At 37.3% G+C, this 13,956-nt stretch overlaps 1 non-coding gene across 1 annotated transcript; it reads left to right on the top strand.

The window, feature by feature from the left end:
* The first annotated feature begins 12,904 nt into the window (after positions 1–12,904).
* On the top strand, positions 12,905–12,976 carry TRNAG-UCC (transfer RNA glycine (anticodon UCC)). The gene has a single exon. It is a non-coding gene; the product is annotated as a tRNA-Gly (tRNA).
* Positions 12,977–13,956: the final 980 nt, after the last annotated feature.

Below are 13,956 nucleotides of genomic sequence, written 5' to 3'. Positions count from 1 at the left end.
GAATCTAGGTCTAATGAGAGTGATAGTAAAAATATTGAGTTGAAGAACCAGGTTCTTGAACTCGACACCAGTGTCCTAAAACTTACGTCTGAAAAATTAAAATTGAAATTAGGAACAGGTAAGAACAAAGCTGATCGCACACATCTCACCATAAAAGAAAACGTAAGAAAAATTAAGGATGAGTTGTACAAGAAAGAAGAGCAGATAAGAGTCTTAAAAAAAGACCTAGGGAAGGTAAAGCATGAACTAGACAGACCTTGCAAATGGAATAAGGCTTCTGATGCACTATCCTGGCTACAAGAACATCACAGTAGCAACAAGAGAGGACTTGGCTATGGGGCCCAAGCACCTAAGTGGGACCCCAAAAGCAAGTACCTCACTCTTCCTGAAAACAAAATCTACACACACTGTGGCAAGACAGGTCATTACAAAATAGAATGTAATACAAAAGAAAAGGCCAGTCAAAAGAATAAAACCTTTGTTCAAGAGAAAAATAGGCTGCCTGGGTGGGCCAAAAGGAATTTAATTTACCCCTTTGCCTATAGAAAGGGACCCAAACTAGTTTGGATTCCTAAGACTAACTTCTGATTTATTTTTGCAGGTCCGAGTGAAGGGAAGTAGCCAAATATTGTACATCAATAGTGGCTGCTCAAAACATATGACTGGAATCAAGAACCAGTTCCTTTCACTTGAGGACTTAAAAGGAGGTAATGTCTCATTTGGAAATGGGAAGAAAGGTGAGATTATTGGTGTTGGAAAGGTAGGTAAGGCAGACTCATATTCTATTGAGAATGTCTACGTGATAGATGGCTTGAAATATAGCCTAATTAGTGTATCACAACTGTGTGACAGAGGTAACCTTGTAGCATTTACCTCTACCAAATGCTTTATGATTAATCTTACCACTGATAAGATTGTTTAGCAGGAAAAAAGAGTTAACAATATTTACATTGTAGATTAGTCTACTCTTTCAGAAAATGAACTCACTTGCTTGAGTGTGTTGGACAATGATCCCCTCCTGTGGCACAAAAGACTTGGTCATGCAAGTCTGAATCAACTCAACAAATTAGTCTCCAAGGACTTGGTGATAGGGTTACCTAACATCAAGTTCAAGGAAGACAAAGTTTGTGAGGCCTGTGCAAGGGGGAAGCAGGTAAGATCATCCTTTAAAAGCAAGAAACTGATAAGCACGACCAGGACGTTAGAACTGGTTCATATGGATCTCTGTGGTCTAATGAGAACATTGAGCAGAGGTTGGTAAGAAATATGAGATGGTACTTGTTGATGATTACTCTAGGTTTACCTGGGTACTATTCTTAACATCTAAGGATGAAGCATTTGACATGTTTACTTCCTTTGTTAGAAAAACTCAGAAACAACTAGGTAATCAACTTGCATCAATCAGGTCTGATCACGGAACTGAATTTGAAAATGCTAAGTTTACTGAATTTTGAGATGAGCATGGTATAGATCACAATTTATCTGCCCCTAGGACTCCTCAACAAAATGGAGTAGTTGAAAGAAAGAATAGGACTCTTGAAGATATGACTAGGACTATGCTTCTTTCTCGTAAACTGCCCCATAGATTCTGGGCAGAGGCTGTAAACATTGTATGTTATATCATTAATAGATGCATGACTAGACTTCTTATATAGAAGACTCCCTATGAGTTACTTAAAGGGAGAAAACCAAATATATCCCATCTTAGGGCATTTGGATGCAAGTGCTTTGTGCACAATAATAGAAAGGACTCCCTAGGTAAGTTTGATCCCAGAAGTGATGAGGGAGTATTCTTGGGATATTCTTCACATAGCAAAGCATATAAAGTGTTCAATAAAAGAACTTTGTGTGTAGAAGAAAGTGTACATGTAGTTTTTTATGAAACTAACATTCTTTCTGAGAGACAGGAACATGAAAATGAAGCTATTGAGCTGGTAAAAGATTTGAGTGAAGTCTCAGCTCAAGCTAAAGTGGCACCAAAAGAAGGAACAGGTTCTTCCATCCAGGCAACCTGATGAAGTTTTGAAGACTACCCAAAGAACTCAGACATGGACCAGGTCCATCTTGTGAAGCACAATCATGATCAACTTGTACATGTGAGATGCACGTGAAGGAAATAAATCTAACTTATCAAGAAGCAATCTCTCCTGATCTAATCAAAAAGGTTGTATATTGAATAAGGAGAGAAAGACTCCTTACATGAAGAGAACACAGTTTAGGAAGAAGATAGTGTTAGAGTTTGAGATCATCTTGAACTCTTCTACGATAGAAGAGGAGCATTTGAATCCCAGTCAATCTCTAATTACTAACTCATTAAATATCAGTGTTGTTCTCTTTTATAGGTAATGCACATAAACAGAAGCTAAACTTAAATTTAGAGCAAAAGAGCAAGGTGATTTTGCAAGCAATTTATGTGTGATTCGAGTGTGCAATCCTGAAGCTACTTGAATGAGATAGAAGAACCAGTTCCAAGTGTCTTCTTTTATTCTAGTTCAATTGTAGTAGGTGATTTTACATTGTACCTTTCAGCTTTCATAGAAGCAATTGTTTTAGGTATCTAGAGTGTTCAAGTTAGAGTTAACTTGAAGTTGTCGCAACAGTTGAGGTTGTGTGCCATAACGGGATTAGAGTTAATCCTTAGGTTTACAAGAGTTTTGTAAATGCTGTTTTGGCTTAGTGATTTTAGTAGAAGTTTGGGAAAATCATACTGAGTAGTAGGTCGTGGTTTTTTTAACCTTTTGAGCCAGGTGTTTTCCACGTAAAAATCTCTGTTTTCTTTATTTTCTTTACTTATTATTCCGCAAATAGTAGTAGTTGGAACACATAGAAGAATCAGGTCCTTCTATAGTTCAGTTAAGCGAAAATTGGGTACCATACAAATCCCCCCTCTTATGTGGTATTGAAGTCTAAAACATCAATTACGTACCTTTGTCCTCATGGACTACAACTGCGCTTACCGGTACCCCGAGACTACTAGATAGAACAACAACTTTTCGCCTTCCTCTGGCTTTAATAATAGCAGAGGACTTGATAAGTATCTTTTCAAATCCCTCAAAGCCTGCTAGTCTATGCACATACGAGGGGACTAAATGATTCCCACTCATTCGGCAGCGTGAACGAGTTCTTTAGGCACACCTTATTTAAGTACTTATAGTCTACGCACATGTAAAATTTATTATTCTTGTTTGGAAATATAACAATGTTAGCTAGCCAGTCTGGATACTTTACCTCTCAGACCGAATCGATATCAAGCAAGCGGGTTACCTCTTCTTTGACGAATTTGTTTCTGGCCTCGACAATAGGTCATTTTTTCTGTCTTACTAGAGGGATGCTGGGATACATGATCAGCTTGTGTACGGCCACTTCCGGCGGGATACCTGTCATATCCGCATGCGACCACACAAAACAATTGACATTAAATTTAAGAAATTTAATAAATCTAGACCTTAGTTCAGGATGCAGTCCTATCCCCAGGTGCAATTTGCTTTCTAGGAACTTCTCGAATAATGCGATTTGATCAAGTTCTTCTGTTGTGGATTTTGTTGTGTCTGTCTCTTTTGGTACCTGGAAATATCTTGGCACTTGATAAGATTCTGGCGACTCTTCCTTCTGGTTGACCTCGCTTGGCTCGAGAGAAGGTTCTGTTGCTCTTTCCCTTTGCTACTGGCGACCTAAATTGCATTCATCTCCCTTTGCCACCGGTTGGTCACCTCTTATTTGTTTAATCCCTTCGGAGGTTGGGAATTTTAGCAGTTGGTGATATATCGATGGCACAACTTTCATCTTGTGCAACCATGGTCTTCCCCAAATAATGTCGTAGCCCATATCACCATCCACCACCTCGAAAAAGGTCGTCTTCATCACCCCTTCGGCATTCGTGGACAGCAAGATCTCTCCTCGGGTTGTCATGCTTGCTAGGTTGAACTCGGCAAGGCATTTTGTGGTCGGAATGATGCTTCGAGTAAGTTGAGCTTGCTCCAATACCCTCAATTGTATAATATTGGCTGAATTCCCTGAATCCACAAGAACAAGTTTGATTTTAAAATCTAACACATTTAATGAATCACCAATGCGTCATTGTGCGGTAGCAGAAATCTATCTGTGTCTTCCTCTGTGAAGGTAATGTCATTTTCAGTGACTTCCCGGAGTCTCTTCATGTGGGTTACTAATACCTTTGTCTTTTTTGCCGCCGAGAAGGTAACCCTATTAATCTCGTTCCCCCGAAAATCATGTTGATCGTCAGGCGTAAGGGATCTTCTCCTGCTTTTGAGGGTTCTGTGTTGTCACGATTGCTACCGTAATTGTTTTTAGCCCAGTCACTTAAGAATTCCTGAGATCGCCATTCTTCGGCAATGTTGCAACCTTTTCGCGCAGATACCGATAGTCCTCAGTCCAGTGACCGTTTGTCCCGTTGTACTCGTACCAAAAATTAGGATCCCTCTGGCTGGATTCGATCCCATTGAATTCGGGAAATGTGCTTCTTTAATGTCCTTCATTGTCGATACCAACTCTACTACACTAACGTTGAAGTTATATTCTGAAAGTCTAGGTTAGGAAGAATCCCAAGAACCTGATGTTTCCCTGTCTTGTAATGACCTGTTGTTCCGGCCGCGATCAGTTCTCCTATCGATGACGAACCTGTCCGTCGATCGGAAACCTCTGCCGCACCCTTCGTCCCGTTCATAGGGCAAAAACCGACTCCTTAAAGACCGTCTATTTGTGTCGAAATTGTCTTTTAACTTCTCTTTATTCTTCTTTAGGTCCGGACCCTTAACTGACGTCGGAAAATAGAACTGATCATCCTCTATCCTTATCTTTGACTCGTACCAGTTGTGAATATCTTCCCAAGTTGTCGCTTGGAACTTGAGCAAGCTTTCTTTCAACTTCCGGGAAGCATCAGAACTTCTCAAATTCAAACCCTTGGTGAATGCTTCAGTTGCCCATTCATCCGGAACGGATGGAAATAACATCCTTTCCTTCTAGAACTAGGTTATACATTCCCGTAGCAACTCAGACTCTCTTTGTGCAATCCTGAATATATTGGCCTTTCAGACCTGCACCATTCTGGGCTTGACATAGGCCTTAATAAAAGAATCCGTGAGTATCTCGAAAGAGTCTATGAAATGCTCGGGTAAAAGCGAATACCACGTCAAGGCTCCCTTCACGAGAGTCTCTCCGAATTTTTTAGCAAAACTGACTCGATCTCGTGGGGAGCTAAATTGTTCCCCTTCACTGTCGTTGTATAGGTGGTGATATGCTCCTGAGGATCTGAAGTCCCATCATATTTTGGCACGTCTGGCATTTTAAACCGCTTCAGGATCAACTCTGGTGTCGCGCTTGGTTTGTACGGAAATTGAGTATACTTCTTTGAGTCTAGCCCTTTCATCACTGGTGGTGCACCCGGGATTTGGTCCATGCGGACTTCACTTCCCCATAAATTGTAAGAATTTGTTTTTGAAGGGATCGCTTTTGTTATTGTGATCAAAATCGTTTCCCCCGGCCCGTTTGAAGCCGACCTCGCCCCTCGGGGTGTTGTTGTCGGCCCTTTGTGTTATTTGATTTGTGGGGGCGCCAGGAGGAACTGGACCTCGTCTGTTCTCATTATTGGAAGCACCTAAAAACGCCTTTTTCAATTATGTCATAACCTTATCCTTCTGTATGAAATGACCTAAAATGGCCTCCTTTTGCTCCTGTAACACCCTTACCGCGTCGACGACGTACTCTTCTTCAGCATCATCATCACGGGTCGCCTCTCGAACATGTCACGGGTACCACATGTGGTGGACTGGAGTGGCCTCGTTCCCCTCACCATGGGTATCACTGATCGAATCCTCGTGCCAAGGTTGATTTCCTTGAGCCCCTGGGTTATGTGTGTTGCTAACACCATTACCTGGCATTTTCTATGATTTTTTGCTATAAACAAATAATCAAGTGAAAGAGGCAAGGACCAACTTAATTACACAATTGTCTAAACCTCATAGTTGACGCTAAATTATTTACCCGTAAAACAGTACAATTGAATTTACACGTGGTTTATAGACAAGTAAATTAATACGTGGTTTATAGACAAGTGAATTAATTTATTTTAAAATAATAGATGAATTAGATAAAAATATGATACTTAGCCTTGAGATAGAGATAAAATAGCAGAAATGATAATTCCGGGAGTAGGGCTTTTGGGCACAATAGCAATGATATTATTAAACAAGAAGAAAAGATTATATTGAGATTTGAATAGAAAATAGCGTATGTTTGCCATAAAATTCGTGTCCTCTACAATGATATTGGAGTTCACTATTTTTAGCTGCACTTAGGGAACAAGGTCTTGGGATCAAGCCCCTATTTAATGTTAATTATGAGGGCAATTGAAGAATGTTTAACGACAGGCAGTGAATGCCTTATTCCTTGAAACGGGCCGTATACTTGATGCTATAGAATATTCCTCATTAAATGCTACCAGGTGGCAGATATTTATTTCATATTTGTGAGCATAATTTTTTCCGGTAACAAACGGGATCGTTGCCTTCGAATTCAACTATCTTCTATCTTCGACACACACATACACACACACACACACACACACACACACATACACACACACACACACACACACACACACACACATATATATATATATATATATATATATATATATGTGTGTGTGTGTGTGTGTGTGTGTGTGTGTAATGTTAAATTTCTATAATTTCTTTTTAGGTGAAACCGTCCCAAACTCGAATGATGAACACTGCCACTACCACCAGTTTATTTATAATTATTTGTTGTCGTGGGCGAAGTGCATCAATAGCCATTTTTAGCCCTGATATTTAAAATATATCCATAATTTATAATGTATTTAAAGATTAATCAATTCGTACAAACTTCAAGACTATGATTTAAAGTTTTAGACATAATTTTTGAACTTTAGGACATAATATTATGTAGTTTGAATTTTAAGATTTAAACTTCAGTTCACCGTATCCTAAAATTTAAGTGAATTGACTAATTTTAAACTACATTGAATACTGTTGATATATTTTAAATAGCAACCTTTAAAAGTGGCTACTTGGTGTCATTTACTTTATTGTCTCACCCGCACTTACGAGAAAATTTGATGAAATGATCTAATATGTTCAAGAAAAAAATCTAATATGTTGGCTTACAATTTAAAAAGAAGCAAATGATCCTACAATTATTTTGTCTTTTATTTACAGGTTTTTTGCGGTATTGCCACAAAATTATATGAGTAAAATTATATTGTAGTTATAAACTACAAAATTAAATCTCTCGAAAAGAATTGCTAAACCTGAAGGAACTCTCCGCGTGAGAATCAAAGACCGCCATTCTTCAATTTCCATCGTAAAAATAGCACGACTAGTTATTTTTCGAACGGGTAATTAAAAAATAGCCAGCATTTGCAAAGTCATTGAAATATAATCACTATTTTGTTATAACACGAATTTCCAGCATATTATGCTGGAACTCAGCGCACAGAAAGTTCCAGCATAGTATACTGGAGATTAGAGCATTTGTGTATGAACTTCCAGCATATTATACTGGAACTCCAGCGCACGAAAATTTCCAGCATAATATACTGGAGATTGGAGCACCTGTATATGAACTTTCAGCATATTATACTGGAACTCCAATATATTATGCTGAAACGCCAGTATATTATACCGGAAGTTCACATGTAAAAATTCGAACTTCAGTATATTATGCTGGAATATTTTCGGATTTTGAACAGTATTTTCGTTCAGATTTATCTTTACATAAAAAGTGGCTAAATTTCGTTCACTTTTTGAAATTGTGATTATTTTTCAATTACCACTTGTAAATTTGACTATTTTTAAATTTCACTCATTTATATCCACATTTTCATCGGCCACTGAGATGGATGATAAATAACACCGCAATTTTATGTGTGGATAAAAGCACGTATTAACTTATTAAAATTTTGTCCATAATTATTGTAAAGTAAATTAAATTTATATTTTATGTAAAAAAAAACTGCAAAACTGAGAAAATCGAAATCTAAAAATTGATCTAGTTAATTTGCATTTGATTTGATAAAAACCGAAACTACCCGATATTGAATACCCATACTTATGAAATCAATTATTCAATCTAATCTAAATTCTAAAAGGCTAATGGTTATCGTGATGCAAGGTGTTATGTCGTAACCCAATTTCCATAATAGGTCGTGATGGCGTCCAATATTACCGTTAGACAAGCCAACGGTGAACCATCTAAATAATTATTTCTTTTATTACTTTTGAAATCATAAATACATACAGTATTAGTAAGACATAAAATAAAAGGTGACAATATTAAAGCAAAACCATAAACAAATTCTAGAACATCCCCAAAATGCGGTGTCACAAGTGCATGAGATTCTGCTAAAGAGTGTATTAATAATACAACATATGTCTCTAATATAAAATAGACAGGATAAAGTTAATAAATAAGATGGAGACTCTTAGGGCTGTGGTGCATAGTATAGAAAGCATCGTACCATAACGTCCCCTCAGCAGTTGCACCTACACGCCATGATGACCACGAAATGAACATGTCAGATCCTGCACATTTAGTGCAGAAGTGTAGTATGAGTACATAATGAATACGTACACAGTAAGTATCTAGCCTAACCCCGGAGAAGTAGTGATGGGGGGTCGACATCGACACTTACTAGTAATCCAATAAATAAAATGCAGGAATCATAAGCAGTCATGAAATACGACATGATCAATAGAATAAGGAACAATAAATAACAAAATTCGTAAGCAAAATATCATCAATTTACAAATCCCCGAGTGCCACATGCCATCTCAACAAATAAGAACTATCAACTAAATATCCGATCTCAGGTCATAAAGAGAATATCATGAAATTTTCAAGTTCAATCAAAAGGTTAATCTCGTGGGTATTCGGACTCCTAGAGATTTTACACACGAATTATGCGCCGTTCGGCCTGATCCATAGTCAAGTACATACACTGTCAAGGTCGTATATATATATATATATATATATATATATATACTGTCGAGGTATTCGGTCTGATCCCCAGGAAGAGAAGAAACTTATCGACTTACTACTCGCGTATTTACTATAAAGAGTCAGACTTAACGTAAACATGATATTTAACATCAATCGATTATCCCGCCAAATAACTCACGAAATTTTGATTTGATCTAACATGATCTCTATCAGCCTTCACTTATAGCCTTCAAGTAATTAAACTAACAATTAAATTCAAGTAATACAATTTATCCGGACATAAAAACATGAATCTAGCTACGTACGGACTCTCATCACCTCGTGCGTACGTAGCCCCCACAACAAGTAACACGTATCAAATACATCACCTATGGGTTGTTTCCACTTCACAAAGTTAGACAAGAGACTTACTTCGTGCTGAAGTTCCATAACCAGCTTCAACGCCCCTCTGACACCTCAACCTGTGTCCACGGGTCTGAAACTAGTCAAACAACGAGCAAATCAATCAAAATATATTCCAATGCTTATAATTTAATAATTTATAACAATCCCCAGCTCTGTTCGAAAAGTCAACAAAGTCAACCTCCGGGGCTGGATTCTAAAATTTTTTAAAAATAAACATTACTCATAATACCACGAACTTAAATATAATATTTATTCTTAATTCCATGTCCAATTTCATGGTCAAAATACAAAAATATAATTCTAGGTTTTCTTCAAAATCTCCACAACTTCCACATATAATTCATGTATTTAACTTACAATGTGTAAAATTCACTTACCAAGAAGCTCCTCCGAAAATTACCCCATACTCGACTCTCATGGAAGATTTGAGATAAAATGAGCCAAAAATCCAGTTTTTGCAATCTTATACACTACCCAGACGACCTTCTTCACGAACACGGCATGTGTCTCACGTTTGTGAAGCACAAACTCCAATCCAGTCCAAAATCTTCTTCCCAAACACGATAGCAGGCCCCCATACGCGACGCCTTACCAGGCCAGACCATGGCGAACACGTAGGCGATGACTCGCAGGCCCAGCTTCTCTTACGCGAACGCGACACCCCTGTTGCAAACGCGATTCATGTTAGTCCCACACCTTTTCGAACGCGAGTCCTACACTACGAAGAGCAAACCATCCTCCAACTCAAATCCTTCTTTGCGAATGCGATCTCCCTTACGTGTTCGCGGAGAACAAAACCAGAACCATCAATAGCAGCAATAAAACATGGAGAAATGATCCGAAATTATCTCGAAACTCACCCGAGGGGACCCCGTCCAATCACACCATAAGTCTCAATACCTTATCCGAACTTATCTAAAGGCTCGAAACGCCACAAATAACATAAAAATTACGAATCGAAGATCAAAATCCTTGTTTCAACTTTCAAACATTCAAATTTCGATGAACGCGTCCAAATCATACTTAAACATTCTAGAATGATGCTAGACTTTACGTATAAGTCATAAACCACGATATGATCAGAAATCCAAACGAACATCGATAATGCCAAAGTCCAGTTCATATCAAACTTACTAATTTCTAAAACCTTCAAAATGCTAACTTTCCACAATGAGCGTCGATATGCTTCCGGGCTACCCGATGCTCAATCCGAATATACACCAAAGTCTGAAACTATCATACGAACCTATCAAAACCTTCAAATCCTGATTCTAAGGTCGTTTACTCAAAAGTCAAACCTTGGTCAACTCTTCCAACTTAAAGCTTCCGAATTGAGAACTTTCCTTCCGAATCAACTCCGAACTTCTCGAAATTCAATTCCGACTCACGCGCAAGTCATAAAATATGAAATAGAGTTGCTCAAGACCTCAAACCGCCGAACGATGCGCTAAATCTCAAAACAACTTATTGGGTCATTACATGTTAACACGAAGAAATACTATACTATAACTCGCAATTATCCTAATACTGACTTATTATTAGTTCAAGCATATTTATGTCTAATACTACTGACTTAGGAATTAGAATTAATTTTTGAAAATTTAATATTGTATGACAACCTAACCTAATAAATGGCATAAAAAATAAACTTATTGTTATTGGTACCTTGAAGCCCAAATTCATGTTTCCTTAGCCGAGGGTCTATTGGAAACAGTTTCTCTATCCTCACAAGGTAGGGGTAAGCTCTGGATACACACTATCCTCCCCACACTTCACAGTGTGGGATTATGTTAATGTTATTGTAGTTATCTCACAGTAAAAACAAAAAAAAGGACGAACGCATTCTACACACACTTTGTCGGAAAATTTTATTTTGTGTTTTATACAACTATCACTAGTTGTATGAGGCAACTTTTTTGTCTCACAGTTTTGTGGACCCAGAAGTGTAAGATTGGAGTCCACAAATTTGTAAGACAAAAAGGAGCCTCATACAACTAGCGTAAGTTGTATGAGACACAAAATAAAACTTCTCTCCCCCCCCCCCCTATTATACTCATCAAATAAACACTTTTTTAGGTTATAATTTTTATTGTTTTCTGGTTTCCCCCAGAGTTTTAGTGTTGAAATCGTACAACTTTTGATCGGGTAATATTGGGTTTACTTGGAGACATTTTAAGTAGTTTGAATATCAACTTTGGAAATGTTTGGAGATGATTTGAAGCAGATTTGAGATGATTTTCAGATTGAAAACTCGAGATTAAAGAAGACTCCATTCATGATATATATATATACCCTCCATTTCAAATTAGATGAGGTTGTTTGACTTGGCACGAACTTTAAGAAGAATTTTTTTTTTAAAATTTATGGTCTTAAAAGCTTGAGGGGTAAAAGCTTTGTGAGGCCGTTACATTTTTGTGGTTATAAAAGCTCTCGTTAAGGGTAAAATAGGTAAATGAAGAGTTTAAAATCTGAATTATTTCTAAATTTAAAAATGAGTCATTTATTTTGAAATAGACTAAAAAAGAAAGTACCTCATCTAATTTGAAACGAAAGAAATATTATATTCTCCTATTTCGTTTGGTGGGATTTGGATATTCATTGCTGAATTAGTTATGTTTTACTTATTAAGCCTATTTTTTTTATTAAAATCTTGCCAATAATTATCAGGAGTGTTATATACATGTCATTTTTCCTTAATTTTTGTTCGCTTTGTCGGGTCTTTTAGTGGGCGGTTGGACATAAGAATTGTAAAATTCCAAAAAGGAGTAAAACAATTTTTCAAGTGAAAACGATATTTAAAATTTAGAGTTGTGTTTGAACATGAATATAATTTTAGATTTTTTTTGAAGTTTTGTGAGTGATCTGAATGAAAATTTTGAATTTTTCTTTTTTGAGTTTTTCCAATTTTCGAAAAATTCCAAAACACATTTTCAAATGAAAATTAGAAATTTATGAACAAACACTGATTTCGCGAAAAAGTGATTTTTTTTTTAAATTTGAAAAATTTTCCTATGTCCAATCGGGCTCTTAGTTTACACTTACAAGAACTCAGAATTTAACTACTTATGTTTCATCAAACATTGTGCCTCTCAAAAAGTATGTAACGCAAGCAAAACCAATACTAATATATAGGAAACATTCCTAATTCCATCGCTGCAACTAAATTCAATTTAAAACGAATCTGGTTTTGATGTAAACTTGAAGACTGAGATCTCCATGTGGGGGTTGACTAGTTGACCTCCATGTTGGAGGCCGCCGACAAGAAGCTCTTATCTTCTTTACCCAAAAAAAAAAAAAGGAACAAGAAAAGGAATCTGGCCACAATCAATTTCCTCACATCTCATCAATTAAACTCTAGTGTCAGAGGCTAAAGGCTAACTCACTTGGTGAGTCCCTGCCTCCTGCAATTGAGGTTGAGCGTTCACACTTATCAGTAGCATAGTTGAGAAAAAAATAACATTGCTGTCACTAAGTTTGAACTCGCATCAATTCTTTCTAACAACCAGCGTCTGTAGTCCAACGGTTAGGATAATTGCCTTCCAAGCAATAGACCCGGGTTCGACTCCCGGCAGACGCATTTTAATCCATTTTTTTAAGCTTATGACATGCCATTCTATACGTTGTCTAATTGTGCAGTAGTAGCTAATAGTTCATTTTTTGCTTTAAGTTGTTTGTCTACTAAACAGTAGTATGTTTTTTGGATATGGAACACTTAAATGTTTTCTGTACCTTAAAATACTCTCTCAAAACTTGATGTCCTTAATCATAATTGATGGTGACATTCGCTAATAGTATAAGGCTATAAGCCTAGAAGGTGAGGGATGGTTATTACGGAATAAGAATTGAAATAATTGTAAGTTGCTTTATTCAGCACTTGCTACAAGGAAAAAAGACCTTCTCTGAGAAAATCTCAACACACAAATACTGTTTATAAGAAAAATTATTAAACGAATATTTCCAATCATATTAAATGTTGGTGAAAATACAAGAAATTATAATTGAGAAAAAATATGAAGAAAAATAAATAAATATTCTTTCAGCTGAGGCGCGAATATTTCGCTCTCTTTTCAGGATATTCAAGCTCACTGTGATAGAATTTTTATCAGTCCAGCAGTAACATTCTTGACTTGTCTCTTTCAGGATACATTAGTCAAATAATAATACTGTATTCTGGGCCGGGCCCGGGCCTTCGTGGGCCAAACGGGCCGGCCTTCGTGGGTCTGGGCTTCGTGGGCCTGGGCTCTGGCGGTCCCGGGCCTGGCGGTCCCGGGCTTCGTGGGCTCACCTAGTGGAACCGGCCCGTGACGGGCCTAAGCCCATGTGGTCCTGGGCTAAACGGGCCGGGCTCATGGGCTTCGCGGGCCTAGCGGTTTTTTTTTTTTTTTTGTAAGGCAATTTATTGTAGTATCATGGCTATATTAAAAATATATATGTAGTATATATGTAGAAATCTAATTATTAAAGTGCTTGACGAAAAAGAAAAATAACAAAACAATAGTAAAACACTAAATTGTCATGCATAATAAATTAATAACAAAGTACAACATGAAGCATATT

The sequence above is a fragment of the Nicotiana tabacum genome, chromosome 3 (assembly GCF_000715075.1).
Source record: "Nicotiana tabacum cultivar K326 chromosome 3, ASM71507v2, whole genome shotgun sequence".
Classification (NCBI taxonomy): domain Eukaryota; kingdom Viridiplantae; phylum Streptophyta; class Magnoliopsida; order Solanales; family Solanaceae; genus Nicotiana; species Nicotiana tabacum.
This window is presented reverse-complemented; position numbering and strand designations above follow the sequence as displayed.